The sequence below is a fragment of the Rhinopithecus roxellana genome, chromosome 6 (assembly GCF_007565055.1).
Source record: "Rhinopithecus roxellana isolate Shanxi Qingling chromosome 6, ASM756505v1, whole genome shotgun sequence".
Classification (NCBI taxonomy): domain Eukaryota; kingdom Metazoa; phylum Chordata; class Mammalia; order Primates; family Cercopithecidae; genus Rhinopithecus; species Rhinopithecus roxellana.
The window spans coordinates 12,233,754-12,252,041 of NC_044554.1; positions in this window are offsets into that span (position 1 = coordinate 12,233,754).

Genomic DNA, 18,288 nt, shown 5'->3' on the forward strand with positions numbered 1-18,288 from the left:
CTGGCCTCTGCAGCACAGCAGATGCTACTGACTAAAGATCAGGCAAGACCAGGCGCAGTGGCTCATGCCTGTAATCCCAGCACTTTGGGAGGCTGAGGTGGGCGGATCACTTGATGTTAAGAGTTCAAGACCAGCCTGGCCAACATGGAGAAACCCCATCTCTACTAAAAACACAAAAATTAGCCAGGCATGGTGGCACATGCCTGTAATCCCAGCTACTTGGGAGGCCAAAGCAGGAGAATTGCTTGAACCTGGGAGGTGGAGGTTTCATTGAGTTGAGATCATGCCACTGTACTCCAACCTGGGCACCAGAGTGAGACTCTGCCTCAGAAAAAAAAAAAAAAAAATTAAAGACGAGGAAGACAAATCACATCTCAGCAGAGACTGGAGTGGACAGAGAACCATAGGATGTGATGCCCCCTTCACACAGGTGCTTAGCTCCTTTCTTCACTCACCTCCTTATATGGGCAGAACTCCAGGGGGAAGAGGAAACATGGCTCCCTGGACTAACTGAGAAATATCTAAAGTAATTGAATCTGATTGGAAATGACGAGGTCACTTTTTTGCCATCAGCAGAAATGGGGGCTTGAGATAAGATTAAGTTTATTAATTGGGGGGTGGGTGGGAGTTATGGGCCTGAGATCGATGAACTGCAGTCATTCTTAGTTGATACACCAGAATCTAAAAGTAACAGTGAATCTCATACATGCATTAATGATGAGATGATTCTTAATTGTATACACCACACTATGATGGACCCCTTGGAGATGCCATGGTAAATGTGCTGACAGAGGTCGTCTGGGCAAGTCTAAGTCCCAAAGGAAGGTAAGAGCTGTTGCAAATTTATGTAAGTTTACAGAAGGCTGTCTTAGTAATAGAGAGAGCAACTTAATCAGGGATCCTAAGGTTTATTTCTGTGTGAAGCCCAGTCATGTACAGAGATGTAATTAGTGCTGATAGATTACTTTTTTCACTTTTTTATTGTATGTATTTAAGGTGTATAACATGATGTTTTGATGCACGTATACATAGTGAAATGATTACTACAGCCAAGCAAACTAACTTATCCATCACCTTTCATAGTTACTTTGTGTGCATGTTTGGGTGTGTGTGTGTGTGTGTGTGTGTGTGTGTAAGACCACCTAAACTCTACTGACAAAGCACATTTTCATTTCAAATACAATATTTTTAACTGTAGTCCTTATGCTGTCCATAGATCTCCAGACTTATTCATTCTACATAACTGCAAGCTTGTGCCCTTTGACCCATTTCTCCCTTTCACCATCCCTGGTAACCACCCGTCTAACTCTCTGTTTCTACATATTCAACATTTTTTTAAGATTCCACATACGAGATCATGTAGTATTTTTCTTTTTATGTCTGCCTTATTTCACTTAGCATAATGTCCTCTAGGTTCATCTATGTTGTTGCAAATGACATTGCCTTCTTTTTAAAGACTGAGCATATTTCTTTATAAATAGATTTAAAAAATTGTGGTATAAATAGAGCTATGCCACAGTTCTTTTTATCCATTCATCTGTCAATGGGCATTTAGGTTTTTCCCATATCTTGGCTCTCATGAATAGTACTGCAATGAACATGGCAGTACAGTTACATCTACAGCATGCTGATTTCATTTCCCTTGGGTATACAGGGGGACTGCTGAATCCTATGGCAGTTCTATCTGTAAGTTTTTCAGAAACTTTTGTACTGTTTTCCATGATGGCTGTACTAATTTACATTTCCACCAACAATTCATAGGGTTCCAATTTCCTCACATTCTCACCAACACTTGTTATTTTCTGTTTTTTAAAAACCAGCAATCCTAGTGGGTAAGAGATATCTCATTGTAGCTTTAATTTGCATTTCCTTAATGATTAGTGATATTGAGTACCTTTTCATATGTTTGGCCATTTGCATATCTTCTTTGGAGAAAAATCTATTCAAGACCTTTGCCCATTTTAAAATCAAGGTTTTGTTGTTGTTGTTGAGTTACATGAGTTTTAAAAACATATTCTGGATATTAATTCCTTATCAGACACATGATTTGTAAATATTTTCTCCTATTCTGTAGGTTACTTTTTCACTCTGTTGATTGTGTCCTTTGATGCACAGAAGTAAATTTTGAAATAGTCCAATTCATCTATTTCCACTTATATTGCCTGTGCTTTTGGTATCATAGCTAAGAAATCATTGCCAAATACAATGACATAGAGATTTTCTACTATGTTTTCTTCTAAGAATTTTAGAGTTTAACATATTATGTTTAGGTCTTTGATCCATTTTTGAGTATGATGTAAGGTTAGGGTCCCATTGCTTTCTTTTGGATATGAATATCCAATTTTCCCAGCACCATTTGTTGAAAGGGCTGTCCTTTCCCCATTGAATCATCTTGGCATCTTTGCCAAATATCAGTTAACTATATATATGAGGGTTCATATATGGATTTTAAAAACAGCTTTATTGGGATATAATTCATGTGCCATATGTCGAAAGACAAAATCATAACAAAGTTAGTTTGAAGATCTTCATTGCCTTTTATTTGTGACTCTAGAATTGGGCCAGAGCTTCTTGTATAAAATAGATTAAGTGTTCCAGTGAGCTGAGTAGAGGAGTTTGGCTTCATAGACAGAAAAGGGAGGAGGAAAGCAAAAGCAGAGAACAAAAAGTGTGTTGGTTGTTTCAAAGCTACTTTCCTTGTAAATGTTAAAGCAGAGGGGACTTCCTTCTCATGCCAGCTAAAAATAGTCTGTTTGGGGATTTGGCTATTATTTCTGTCTCTCTCTTGATTTTTTTTAAAGGTCAGATAAACAACTTAGTTTTGGCTCAGTTCAAACTAATGGCCTCCTATTTTTTTTTTTTTTTTTTTTTTTTTTGAGAGGAGATCCTGCTCTATCACCCAGATTGGAGTGCAGTAGTGCAGTGGTGCCCTCATAGCTCACTGTAACAACTGTTAACTCAAGGTTGGCCTAAAGCTGCCTCCTTACATATTTTAAGTTCACTCTAAAGGTTTCTCTGTACATCGTGAACTATAACCTCAATGGAACTGTAAACAGACTGTAGCCTACTCTTGTGCCAGTCACTGAGTTTTGGCCAATCAAAGGTGGCCAGCTGTTCAAACTGTGTTCAAATAAGGCAGATGCCAACCTGTAGCCAATCAAGCTGTTTCTGTTCCTCACATTCATTTTCTGTACGTCATTTTCCTTTTTCTGTCCATAAATCTTCTTCCACAATGTGGTTGCGCTGGAGTCTCTGAGCCTACTCTGACTCGGGAGGCTGCCTGAGGCTGCCTGATTCACAAGTCGAATTGTTCTTTGTTCAGTTAACGCTTTTAAATGGAATTCGGCTAAAGTTTTATTTTTAAAACCTTGAACTCCTAGGCTCAAGTGATCCTCCTGCCTCATGTTCCTGAGTTGTTGGGGTTACAAGCATGAGCCGCTGCACCCAGCCAAATTTTATTTAACACATATAATTGACCCATTTAAAGTGTGCAATTCAACGAGTTTTCAGTATATTCACAGATTTATGCATTCATTGCCACAATCAATTTTAGAATACTTGTATCACCCAAAAAGAAACCCCATACCCCTTAACTGTAAACTTCCCACTGCCTTCAACACCCTCTACCAGCCTTAGGCAAGCATAAATATACTTTCTGTTTCTACAGATTTATCTATCCTGGACATTTCGTAGAAATAGAATCATACAATAATGTGGCCCTTGTGACTGGCTTCTTTCATTTACCACAATGTTTTCAAGATTCACTCACACTGGAACATGTATTAGTACTTCATTCCCTTTTGTGGCTGAATAATATTCCATAATATGGATACATCACATTTTGTTTATCCATTCATCTGCTGATGGACATTTGGTTTGCTTTCACCTTTTGGCTATTGTGAATAACATTGCTATAAATATCTGTATAGTGTATCATTTTTTGTGTGGACAAACATTCTCATGATTATTGGGGTATACAGTGAAATTGCTGGGTCATATAGGAACTATGCTTCTTATGTGGATTTTGAATATGAGAACTGGTTTCCAGGAAAAGGAGAATAATCCGGTGAAGAAGAAAGAAAAATTTGGGTTTCAGAAGGTCAAAAATGACTGAAATTAAGTAGAACCACAAATTAGTAACTATTTTAAAATTTACATAAAATTATTCATAAACTATTTTAAAATTTACATCCACAAGTATTAGTTTATCAGGTTCACATTCCTTGGACATAGTATCAACAAAGAGTATAGGCTAGAGTTGATACAGTAGGAGAATTTCAGTAAGAAAAGAAATAACTGATGTGGTATATCCCATGATAAAAATAAGGGAATAAGTGAAAAGGAATTGGTCAGTGGCAGTCCTTTGATTTCCTTTAGAGTCAAGGATTGTAAACTCTCCAATCCTGAAGGTTTTACATAGTCAGAAGAAATAATAATTTAGAGGGGCCAGGTGTGGTGCTTCATGCCTGTATCCTAGTATTTTGGGAGGCTGAGGTGGGCGGATCGATTGAGCTCAGGAGTTTGAGACCAGCCTGTGCAATGTGGAGAAACCCCATCTCTACAAAAAATACAAAAAATTAACCAGGTGTGGTGGCACACCTGTAGCCCCAGCTGCTTGGGGGGCTGAGGTGGGAGGATCACTTGAGCCCAGGAAGTTGAGGCTGCAGTGAGCTGAGATCGTACCACTGCACTCCAGCCTGGACAAAGTGAGATCCTCTCTCTTAAAAAAAAAAAAAAAAAGAAAAAGAAAAAAGAATTTAGGTTGATTCACAAACTCAAATGCCCATGGGGTCAGGAAAGTAATAGGGAGTGGTGGGCAATGTGGTGGTCTGGGGACACATACTTATCTAAAACAATTGAACTTCAAACTTTTAAAAAATACTCTGAGAGCCAATCAAAACATGCCTGCAGGTGAACCCAGCCTTCAGAAACTAGTTGTAATCCCTAAAATAAAGGAGGGGAGGGATATGGCACAATTAGGAATGTTTTCCCTTTCTAGGCCAGGCCATTCTTGGAGTCTTATAAATATAATACAATATTTCAGGATATCAAGAGGGAGGAGCCAAAGGGGTCACTGTTCCCAGCAGCCAAGTGTGGCCAATAGGATGTGATCCTTAGTAACATGCAACTTTCGGGTTATGCCTTTCAAAGGAAGAATGTTCTCTCCCTTTCTTTCCCTTCTCTTTGGCTCACCAGACACAGTGGTGAGCTATTTTGGATGATGCAGACAAGAGTAACAGCCTAGGGATGTCACAGCAAAAAAATAGAAATGGCCTCAACTTTGTAGTGCAGACTAGCAGTACCCGCACAGGCATTTATTTTAGAGAGAAATAAAGTTCTAACTTTTTAAAGCTACTGCTATTTTGGGTCTAGCAGATGCAACCAATCCTATATCATAAGTAGAATATAATCACATGGCTAATTTCATTTATTATATTAGTTAAGGTTCAGTTACAGAGAACAGATTTAGGAAGATTATGACAAGGAATTAAATGGTTTGTAGGAATGTTGTGAAGAGCAGATGCTAGAGTGAGCTTTTGGAAATGACTCTGAAAACCACACCACAAAATGGTGTCACCATGGCAGCTGCTATGTCTTCCATGTCAGAAAGCCACTGCTACAGAAAAATGCGGGTCTGGCAAGGATGCCACAACAAACAGCGAAGTGTCATTACTGCTGTGGGCTCTAGAACCACAGCCTCTGCTATCATCTGCTCCTGGTGCCTTGTGCCTGTGCGTGACATCCACAAAACTAAAGAGTGCACCAGGACCTCTGCTAATTTAGCTGGAGAGAAATTAGTCACTTCCAACTGTGCCTGCCAGCAGAAGCAGCAGAAGCTCTGCCTCTGCCGTTTTTTTGGTCTTCCTAAAACTTGCAGGAATGCGTCTGATTGGATAAATCTAAATCTCCTTTAAAATTCTGTCTGCTTGGGAATCTGGGGAATGTAGTTTTCAACTTTCTAGGCTCTGCAGTTCAATAAGGCACACTAGAAAAGCAGAACAATGAATGTTACAGTACCAATCTACCATACATACACAGTATCCCCTCATAAGAATGGTGCCTGCCAGAACTTCTGAGATACACCAAGACTGTAGTCAAAGGAAAACTCATACCCTTATATGCTCTAATTAGTAACCAGAAAGAGAAAATAAATGAACTAAACATGTAACTCAAGGAGCAGGAAACAGAACAACAAGCTTAACTTAAAAAACACAGATACATTATTTTTAGATAAAATCTTAAACTATTTTTAAAGCAGAATAACTAGTAAATTAAAAGCCTGTTACAAACACAACAAAATGTCTCTAGAAGACTAATCTAGAAAAAAACAAAAACACACATAACATTCAGAATGGCAGAAGGGATAACCCATATATACAGAGGGAAAAGTTTTAGACATTTCAGTTTTTTTTTTTTTTTTTTTTTTTTGAGACAGAATCTCGCTCTGTCGCCCAGGCTGGAGTGCAGTGGTGTGATCTCTACTCACTGCAAGCTCCACCCCCCGGGTTCACGCCATGCTCCTCCCTCAGCCTCCCGAGTAGCTGGGACTACAGGCGCCCGCCACCACGCCCGGCTAATTTTTTTGTATTTTTGGTAGAGACGGGGTTTCACAATGTTAGCCAGGATGGTCTCGATCTCCTGACCTCGTGATTCACCTGCCTCGGCCTCCCAAAGTGCTGGGATTACAGGCGCGAGCCACTGTGCCCGGACTAGACATTTCAGTATTTAAAACAGGACGATGAACTCCTATGTACCCATCAGGCAACTTCAACAGTTATCAACACATTGCCGTTCTTGATATTTATCTTCTCTCCTTTCTCCCTCCCTCTTTCCCTAACTTTCCCCAACTTACTTTTCCCTTGGAGTATTTTAAGGAAATTCATACAATATAGTATTTTACTCACAAGTACTTCAGTATATATCACAAATTAGGACTTTAACAATTTGAACCTTAACCATAAAATAGCATTACACTGAACAAAAGTAATAGTAATTTCTTTATTTCATCTAATACTCAGTCTGTGTTCAGCTTTACCTGAAGGTCTCAAACTCTTTTAACAACTGTTTTGTTCAAATCCATGTGCAAACAAGGTCTACGCACTGCAGTTAGTTAATTTGTTATTCAGTCTTCAAGTCTAGAATAACTATCCTGCCCATTTTTCCCATAGGCCATTTTTTTGTTAAAGATACATAGTCATATACACTGAATTTTCTTCATTCTCAATTTGACTGATTGCATCCTTATAAAAAAAGATAATTTTTAAAGGACAGCTGGACGTGGGGACTCATGCCTATAATCCCAGCACTTTGGGAAGCTGAGATGGGAGGATTGCTTCAGCCCAGGAGTTAGTTCGAGACCAGCCTGTGTGACATAGTGAGACCTCGTCTCTATTAAAAAAAAAAAAAGAAAAAAAAAGGAGAGAGAGAGAAAATATTAGATATAATTCTATGATGATAAATTTAAGTACCTTAGGAAAATGAGGGATTTTCTAAGAAAATAAAAAGTTCCAAAATTTACGTAAAAACAGGTGGAAATAATAAATAAGGCATTGGAAAAAAAATTAAAGAATTATCAAAAAAAAGTCCCCATACCTAGAAGGTTTTATAGGTAAGTTCTTTCAAATATTCAAGGAGCAAATAATTTGTTTTTATTTTTAAGATCTTTAAGGCATGGAGAGAATATAGGAATCTTCCCAAATCATTTTACAAGATTACCCAGAAAATGATTCAAAAGTTTGAGGAAAACAGCATAAAGATGAAAACTACAAACTAATATCTTATAAATATATATATATATATTTGGAAAAGAGAATAATAGCAAAATATTAAAAGAACCATGCACTATAAGCAAATAAGTTTTATCCTAATGATTTAGAGATGATTCAGTATTAAGAAAATTTATTAAATAATTTAACACATTAATAGATTAAAGGAGAAAAACCACAAGAACATCAAAATAGAGGTTAAAATGGCATTTAATAGAATTGCACATTCATTTATCATGAAAAACAAGTTTGGCAGACTAGGCATGAAAATGTAATAACAAATTTCAATCTTAAATGAAAAGTTGATGCCATACTACTCTGAACCTGTGATCGTCACTATTATTTAACATTTTCCTTGGAGGGCTAGCAATTATAAAGCAAGAAAATGAAGTAAACTGTGTAAGCTTGAGAAAAATATAAAATTATTATGTTTATAGATAACACATTTATCTCCTTGAAAAAATACAAGAGAATCAACCAAGAACCATGTAGAACTAAGACAAAAGATTCATTTGTTTTCCTCTATATCATTTATCTCAGAAAGTGTAATAGAAAAAAAATCTCACACACAATAGCAAAAAATAATACAATGCAAGGGAACAAATATAGCAAGAAATATATGTGTCCCCAAATGAAGAACACTGCGAAACATTATGAAGTGTTTAAAAAGACAGTCATCGGGCACAATTGAAAAATTAGCCGGACATGATTGTGTACGCCTGCAGTCCCAGCTACATGGGAGGCTGAGGCAGGAGGATCACTTGAGCCCAGCAGGTTGAGACTGCAGTGAGCTGTATTTGTGCCACTGCCCTCTAGCCTGGGTTACAGAGAGAGACCCTGTCTAAATAAATAAATAAATAAAACGAATATATGGAGACATATTCATGTTCCTGAATCAGAAAATGATGTGGTAAAGATGCAACTTCTCCCTCAAAATAATCTGTCAGTTTTAGCAGAAGGATAAAGGACACAGACATTAGCAGAGGACATGGTATCCAAGCAAATTGAGCTGCAATTCATTTTTTTGTTTGTTTGCTTTTACCATCACTGCTTAAAACTTTTACATTAAATATTTTTAGATGGAGCATGCACTATTTTATTCTGGCATTTCCTTTTGTTTTAAATCCCATGGCTCCACACATTTAGGATACTTATGTGACTGCTGATTTAATGCCATCCCTACTCAAATCCAAGCATGGTATTTTCTGGATAATAACAGTATGATGCTTCACTTTTACTGAAAGAAGAAACAATACAGACTGGTCAGGGCTGGCTACACAATTTTCAGGGCCCAGTGCAGAATGAGATTGTGGAGCCCCTGGTACAGAAAGAAGAGAAAAAGTGCTGTTACAGTTATTAAAATACAAAACCCATTCCTTTCTTTTCTTCAATGGTCTCTTTCTCAACTAGTCATGATGTTTTAAATTGGCTATTTAATGTTGTTCTAGGTAAAGAAAATTGGAATTTTAAATTATTAGTATGAAATTTTCTGTTCATCTTTTTTTATGTTATGTTGTTATGTTATGTTATGTTATGTTATGTTATGTTATGTTATGTTATGTTATGTTACATTATTGAGACAGAGTCTGACTCTGTAGCCCAGGCTGGAGTGCAGTGCCATGATCTCGGCTCACTGCAATCCTCTGCCTCCTGGTTTCAAGTGATTCTAGTGCCTCAGCCTCCCGAGTAGCCTGGAATTACAGGTGCCTGCCACCGCACTCGGCTTTTTTTTTTTTTTTTTTCTTTCTTTTGTATTTTCAGTGGAGACAGGGTTTCGCCATGTTGGCCAGGCTGGTATCGAACTCCTGACCTCAAGCGATCCACCCACCTCGGCCTCCCACAGTGCTGGAATTACAGGTGTGAGTCACTGTGCCCAGCCTTCTGTTCATCTTTATATTATGCAATGCCAATTTTAAATGCAAATGTAATAGTATTTTACTCATATGTGGCATCACCAAAAATACACAATTTATATTTTGTAACTTGCACATGCATGTTTTAACTGTTACACAGCAGTTGAAATGCTGCGTAAAACATATTTAATTCTTTTTATTTCACCTCTTTATATCACTTCATGAACATTCTACCAACACACTGTACCCTCAGCTTACTGATGAGTAAAGAAGGACTGAAAGGACATAGAACGTGGGTTGCCCTATCTTTCTGTTTCCTTCAATGTCATCATTTTTAGCATAAGTGACTAGCTAATACAGGAAAATAATATAAGTAAGAAAGGATACGAGAGAGTTACTTGGTTATTTGCATTATTAGAATGCCTTCTTTCCGCATTTGAAGAATGAAAAGCATTACCTCCTGTAACACATCTACTTTGTACTTGCTTTGAGTCTCACTGAACTACTATGTATCATGGTCCCACCAGAATTCTGTGCTCGTGGGGAACTGTGAATGTTATATACAAATGGGACAGCAAGGAATGATGGGCATATGCATGTGAATATCTTTTCAGCTCACATGCATGCACTTTTGTCCCATTGGACTTCACTTATAAAACAAAGTAGAAAAATAAATTTATTAAGAATGTCAAGGCTGGGTGTAGTGGCTCACACATGTAACCTCAGCATTTTAGGGGGCCAAGGCTAGAGGATCACTTGAAGCCACAAGTTTGAGACCGCAGTGAGCTATGATTGTGCCATTGCACTGTAGCTTAGGTGACAGAGAGAGACCTTGTCTCTAAAAATTAAAGAAAAAAACATAATAAAAATAAATAGATAAAAGAATTTCAAGACAGTGACAGCAGAGCATTAAAAACCACTGATGGGGCCCGTATGAGCCCTGTGCCCTGTTAGACTGCATAGATCACATGCCCATGAAGCAGGGTCTGAAACTAGCTCACCATTTTTAGGAAGGAAGAGTAATGATAGAAGGGACTTGCTTTACATAATTTTAAATAATGCTATGTAGTAAAGGATTTGGTTCTACCGAAGTGAGGTCTGGCCTTTGCCCTTGGCTTCTAGGAGGTAGTCTATGACAAAAGTGTCTTTGTTTTTAGGGTGCGAACTGACCACTCCTAATTTTAGAGTGGGGCTGGCCATGCCAGAAAGATCAACCATGTGATTTAGGGTGGAGGCCTTGGTCACCTGGTATCGGTCCACCTTGAGACTGAGTTCAACCACATGGGGAATCAATCAGTCAATCATACCTATATAACAAAGACCCAATAAAAATTTTAGACATTGAAGGTTGGATGATCTTTCCCCGTTGGCAATACTCCATGCATACTGTCACACATTGATGCCAGGAGGGTCATGTGTCCTGACTCCACAGTGAGGACAATGGAAATTTTCCTATTGGAACACTCAGATTCTACCCTGTGTCTCTCTTCCATTGTCTAATTTTAATCTGTATTCTTTCTGTGTAATAAACTATAACTGTGAATATAATAGCTTTCAGTGAGTTCTGTAAATAACTCTAGAGAATTATTAAATTTTAGGGTCATTTTCCAAACCCTTCAAATTTGCAGTCAGTGTCAGAGGTGAGGGTAGTTTTGGAGACTGTGCCGTTAAACTTAGCAGTTTGGCTGACTCCAGGTAAATACTATAGAGCAAAAATAATGAAAATGGTACACTGTTGGTGCAAGAGTAAATGAATGAATAGCATAATGCAGAAAATGCAGAAACATTCAACCCTACATAAAAAATTAGTAGATGATGAAATAGCATTTATTTTTAATTTTTTTACATGAATAAGTTCTTTAACAGTGATTTCTGAGATTCTGGTTCACCCATCACCCGAGTGGTGTACACTGTACCCAATGTGTAGTCTTTTATCCCTCACCCTCCTCCCCCACAAAGTCCCAAAAGTCCATTGTGTCATTCTTATGCCTTTGCATCCTCATAGCTTAGCTCCCACTTATGTGTAAGAACGTACGATGTTTGGTTTTCCATCCCTGAGTTACTTCACTAAGAATAGTGGTCTCCAATTCCATCCAGATTGCTGCAAATGCCATTATTTTGTTCCTTTTTATGGCTGAGTATATAATATTTTCAGTATTCCATGTATACACCATATTTTCTTTATCTGCTCATTCACTGATGGGCATTTGGGCTGGTTCTGTATTTTTGCAATTATGACAAAGTAGCATTTTAAATCCATGAGGACAGGAAGGGACTTTCAATAAATGATGCTGTAACAATTGGCTTATAATTTATAAAAGTTTTCTGCTTTAGAACATGCAACTCCACATGAATTAAGAATATAAATGTGAACAATAAAAATATAGAAAAGATATCATCTGTGTAAAGAAGTTACTTCTATGCTTAATGGCAAAATTTAAAAAAAATGAGAGATTTGATGATTTAAAATGAAAGCATTTCTGATCAGCAGATAATCTACACAAACAAAATAAAAAGTCAAATGAAAAACTGGAATAATACATTTGGAATACATAATACAGAAGAAGGATTAATATATTCTATACACACACAAACATTTTATGTGTATATATTATATATATATATATATATATAGAGAGAGAGAGAGAGAGAGAGAGAGAGAGAGACAGGGTCTCACTCTGTCACCCAGGCTGAAGTGCAGTGGCACAATCTCGGCTCCCTGCAGCCTTGACCTCCTGGGCTCAAGTGATCCACCTTGGTCTCCCAAAGTGTTGGCATTACAGGCATGAGCCACCACACCTAGTATATTCAATATATTCTTTAAGGCCCTTAAAAATCAACAATGTAAAAAAACTTGAAGGGAAACTGAGGGAATTCACCCATACAAATAAACATAAATATCCAGTAAACACTCACAAATGAATTCAACCTTAAATGACAAAAAAATACAAATTAAAACAATTAGAAGATATGAAATTTTTACTTATAGCAAATATTGTTTAAATGATAATACCCAGTTTTGATAAATATTCAGAGAAATAAAACTTTCTCACTGGACCAATGGGGTGGATATTAGTGCAGCTTTTTTGGAGGACAGTGTGATAATGTGTATCAAATGTCTTTAAAACATTCATGTCCTCTGGATACATAGAAATTTACTTCTAATGAACAATTATGATTTATTTGTCTATGAGAATATTAATAATAGCACACTAGGAAACAACCAAATGTCTAGTAATATGGGAACAGTTAAATAAATACAGCTACCCATGTAGCCATGAAAAATGATAATGTTGGAGAATAACAGCATAGAAGAATGATGTCCACAAGATGGCAGAATAGAAAGTCCCAGCCTTCATTCTTCCACAGAAACACAGATTTAATAATGGTATAAGTAACAAAATACCTTTATGAGAAGTCTAATTCTAACTAAGAACTTGCAGTACCCTTAGGCACAAAACCAAAGATCAGTGTGCTGAAACAGATAACAAAATGAATTTCACTTTATCTACATCAGCCCCTTGCCCAAATCAGCGCAGTTCAGTGACTCCTCCATTGTGGGGAGTGGGGGAGAGTGGGGAAAATCTCCAATGGTTCCCAGCCTTTCAAGATGCTCCCTGAGGGCTGGTTTATCTCACACACAATGTTGAAAAGACTGGTATTGTTATAGGTAGCTAGATAGGCATGAGCAGGGCAGGAGAGGGCTCTTCCCCAACCCACCAGGAATGTCAGGTGTCCCTCAGGTGATGGTTTGGCTATTACTACACTGCCTCCCTAAAAATGATAATTTGGCAGCTGTTGCCAAAGGGCTGGTTTATGCTCTGCCTCACAAAGAGCACTGAAGAAACTGAAATAGTCCAGATTCCTGGGGCAGCTGTCGCTGGCATGGCTCTGAGAGATTGGGATAATGAGCATAACTGAGGCTTCTCCCTTAGGAAAGAAGGGAAAGAGTGGAGCATACCCCCAACATCCCAGCCTTTCACAGTTCTGATTGAGGGGCCAGTTTCTATCTCGCCTCACACAGATCACTGATGGAACTGACATAGTCAAACGCCAGAGGGAACAAGAGATATGGACTCCTGAAAGAAAAAGGCTGAATACCTGAAACAGCTGGGAATGAGGGCCCTGAATCTCTAGCTGAATTGATTGATAAAGGCCTTTCCTAATCAAAGCCAGTCTGTAAAGACTGGGAAAAGGGACTGTTTCTTCAGGTGTACAGACACCAGTGCAAAGCTACAAGGACATGAAGAATCATGTAACACAATTAATAGAACAAAAGAAATCTCCAGTAACTGATCATAAAGAAATGTAAATTTATGAACTGCCTGACAAAGGATTCAAATAATTGTAAAGAAGCACAGCAAGTTGCAAGAGAACACAGATAGACAACTAAAAGAAATCAGGAAAATGATACATGAACAAACTGAGTATATCAACAGAAACAGAAATTATGAAGAACCAAACAGAAATTCTGAAGCTGAATATTATAACTGACCTTAAAAATTCACTAAGTGGCTTCAATAGTGGACTTGATCAAGCAGAAAAAAGTAATCAGGAAACCAGAAGACAGGTCATTTAAAATTATCCAGTCAGAAGAGCGAAATGAAAAAGAATGAAAACAGTGAATAGAGCCTAGGGGAATTATGGGACACTATAAAGTGGAACAGTTTCTGCATTATGGGAATCCCAGAAGGAGAAGAGTAAGAAAAAAAGAAAGCCTATTTAAAGAAATAATGGCTGAAAACTTCTGAGATCTGGGGAGAGAAATAGCCAGATTCATGAAGCTTAAAAAAATCCCAAATTGGATGAACCCTATCTACAGAGACATATTGTAATCAAATTATCAAAAGCTGAGAACAAAGAAAAATTTAAAAACAAGAGAAAAGTGATTCATCATTTACGAGAAGCCCCCATAAGACTGTCAGTGAATTTCTCAGCAGGAAGCTTGTGGGTCAGAAGGGAGTGAGATAATCTATTCAAAGGGCTGAGTGGGGAAGTTGAGGGGAACAAAACCCTGCTAGCCAAAACTACATTACCTGTCAAAACTGTCCTCCAGAAATGAAGGAGAAATAAAAAATGTTCCGGACAAACAAAAAATGGAGAAATTCCATTACCACTAGACCTGTCTTACAAGAAATACTAAGGGGAGTTCTTCAAGTTGAAATGAAAGGATACTAAACAGCAATATAAAAGCACATGAAAGTATAAAACTTAGTAGTAAAAGTAAATACATTGACCAACACAGAAAACTGTGGTAATGTAATGTTGATGTATAAATTTAGCTCTAAATTTAAATGACATATAAAAGTTAAATGACAAAAGTTAAAAAAAACTATAAATACAAAAATTTATGGATACATATACAATATTAAAAGAAGATATAAGCTGGGTACAGTGGCTCACACCTATAATTCTAGCACTTTGGGAGGCTGAGGATTGCTTGAGTTCAGGAGTTGGAGACTAGCCTGGGAAACATGGCAAGTCTTAGTCTCTACAAAAGAAACAAAAAAATTAGCTGGGTGTGGTGGCACAGGCCTGTAGTCCCAGCTACTTGGGAGGCTGAAGCAAGATGATCACTTAAACCCAGGAGGTTGAGGCTGCAGTAAGCCATGTCCAACCTAGGTGACAGAGTAAGACCATGTATCAAAAAAAAAAAAAAAAAAAAAAAAAATTTAAAGTGTGACATCAATAATATAAAGTGTGTGTGTGAGAGATGTATAGTTTCTGTATACAATGGAAGCCAAGTTGTTATCAGCTTAAAATAGACTAGTGTTTTTCATGTAATCAAGGTAACCACAAGGAAAATTCCCATAGTAGACATACACAAAAAAGATAAAGGAATCAATGCAAATCACCATAAAAAGTCAATAAATCACAGAGGTAAACAGGAAAAAAGGGAAAGAGAAACAAAATAAATACAAAACAGACAGAAAGCAATGACAATAGTAAATCCTTACTTATATATAACTACTTAAACATAAATGAATTAAACTCCTAATCAAAAGACACAGAGTGACTGAGTAGATAAAAACAACAAGATCTAACAATGTGCTGATTACAAGGGACTCACTTGGCCGGGTGTGGTGGCTCAAGCCTGTAATCCCAGCACTTTGGGAGGCTGAGACAGCCGGATCACAAGGTCAGGAGATCGAGACCATCCTGGCTAACACGGTGAAACCCCATCTCTACTAAAAAAAACACAAAAAACTAGCCGGGCAAGGTGGCGGGCATCTGTAGTCCCAGCTACTCAGGAGGCTGAGGCAGGAGAATGGCGTAAACCTGGGAGGCAGAGCTTGCAATGAGCTGAGATCCGACCAACGCACTCCAGCCTGGGCGACAGAGCGAGACTCTGTCTCAAAAAAAAAAAAAAAAAAAAAAAAAATCAAAGGCACACATAGGCTGAAGGTGAAGAGATGGAAGAAGACATTCCATGCAAACCGAAAGATAGCAGGCTGGCTATACTTATATCACACAAAATAGACCTTAAGAACTATCACAACTGACAAAAAAGGCATTATATAATGATAAAAGGAATAATTCATCAGGAAGATATAACAATTATAAATGTATATGCAGTCAACATAAGTGCACCTAAATACATAAAGCAAACATCAACAGGTTTGAAAGGAGACATAGCAATACAATAATAGTGGAGGACTTCAATACCTCACTTTCAACAATAGATAGAACATTCAGGCAGAAAATAAATAAGAAAACAGTGCACTGAAACAATACTATGGACCAGATGGATCTTACAGATGTATATAGAACATTCTATCCAATAGCAGCAGAACACATTCTTCTCAAGTGTACATGGAACATTCTGCAGGATAGATCACATGTTTGGTTACAAAACAAGGCTCAACAAACTTAAGAAGACTGAAGTCATACCAGGTATCTTTTCTAACCACAATGCAATGAAACTAGAAATCAATAACATAAGGAAAAATGGAAAATTCTCAAATATGTGATTGTCCCCGGATAACTCCTGTTCATCCTACAAGGCTCAGTTTAGGAGATGCCTCTTCTGGTTACCTTTCTTCATCTGCCCATGCCCATCTTACCAGTTCTCACAGCTCTTCCTTTCAATGGAGGGAGCACTTGATAACCTGCACAGCCCTTGATCACAATGTTTATTAAACTATACTGTAATTCAGTTTACTTAGAATATAAAATCTTTGAGGGCAGGAACTGAGATGATCACTTTTGTATTTGCAGTCCCTAGCAAGTGCCAGATGCTAGAGTTCAATGAATGTTTGCCGAACAAAGGAATCATTCTCAATGTTAAATCCCACACTCCTATTTAAGAACTCCAAGTTCATCTTATTTCACTTTTAAATTCTCTCATTATTCCAAACTCAAAATTAATGTTTATGGGGGCCTGAAAGTTCATTTAAACTCGTGAATCAGGATAGTGTTGGGCCTCTGGTGAAGTAGAGTGTCCCTCTAAAGGCATTCAAATTTTAGAAGTTTTGTTTTTTTATTTTTACTTATGGTAAAAATATGTAAAATTTATCATCTTACGTTTAAGCGTACAGTTCAGTAGTGCAAAGTATGTTCCCATTCTTGTGCAATAGATCTCTAGAACGTTTTCATTTCACACAACTGAAACTTTATACATGTTAAACAATAATTCCCTATTTTCCCCCTCTTACCAGTCCCTGGCAACCACCATTCTACTTTCTGTATCCATGCATTTGACTACTTTAGATAACTCATGTGTGGAATCATACAGTATTTGTCTTTTTATGACTGTCTTAACTCACTTAGTATAATGTCTTCCAAGTCCGTCCATGGTGTAACATGTGACAGGATTTCCTTCTTTTAAAATGTGAAATAATATTTCATTTTCTGTATATAACACATTTTGTTAATCCATTTATCTGTGGATGGACATTCAGGTTGCCTCCACCTCTAGGCTACTGTGAATACTACTGCAAAGAACATGGTCATCCAAGTATATTTTTGAGATCCTGCTTTGAATTCTTTTGGAAAAATGTGTTTAAAAAAAAAGCCCATTGCAGGCCAAATAAAATATAGCTTCTAGCCAGAGGCAGACTGTAAGCTGCCAATTTACAATTCCTATTATTTTTAATGTATTTTTTATAATGGGGACAATAGAAAGCAGTGATAGCCCTGACAAAGAACAGAAAGCTCTAAGTCCAGTAGGATGAGAAGGAGTCATCCACATGAAGATGTCTAAGGGCAAGTTGATACCAGACAAAGTGAGCAGTACTAAGAAGAAAGTATGGGAGCAGACAGATGAGTGGAGATGTCTGAATCTTGGCTGAAAGCGATGACAGTGATGAGAGGCAGGATGGTGGTGTTAGTAGTTTGCAAGGTGAATATCATTGAAATTAAATGTCTTTGAGAGTATCATCACTCATATTCCAAGGTCAAAGGAGTCTTTAGGTGGGCAAAGGTGTTAAGCCAGGCATCAAAGCTCCAAAACAGCAGAGCAGAGCACAGAGCACAGACACCAGCGACAGCAGCAAGCGATTGTGGATGAAATTATCAACTAGGGAGTTTCACATGGGCATGAGGTGATAATCAAGATTTGACAACAGGGACAAAGTTTAATGTGGTCTTTGGGAGGAAGTGCTCTGAAAGAAACATTCCTGGGCAAAGCAGAGCCCTAGCGAATTGAGCTTCACTGAATCTTGTCCTGA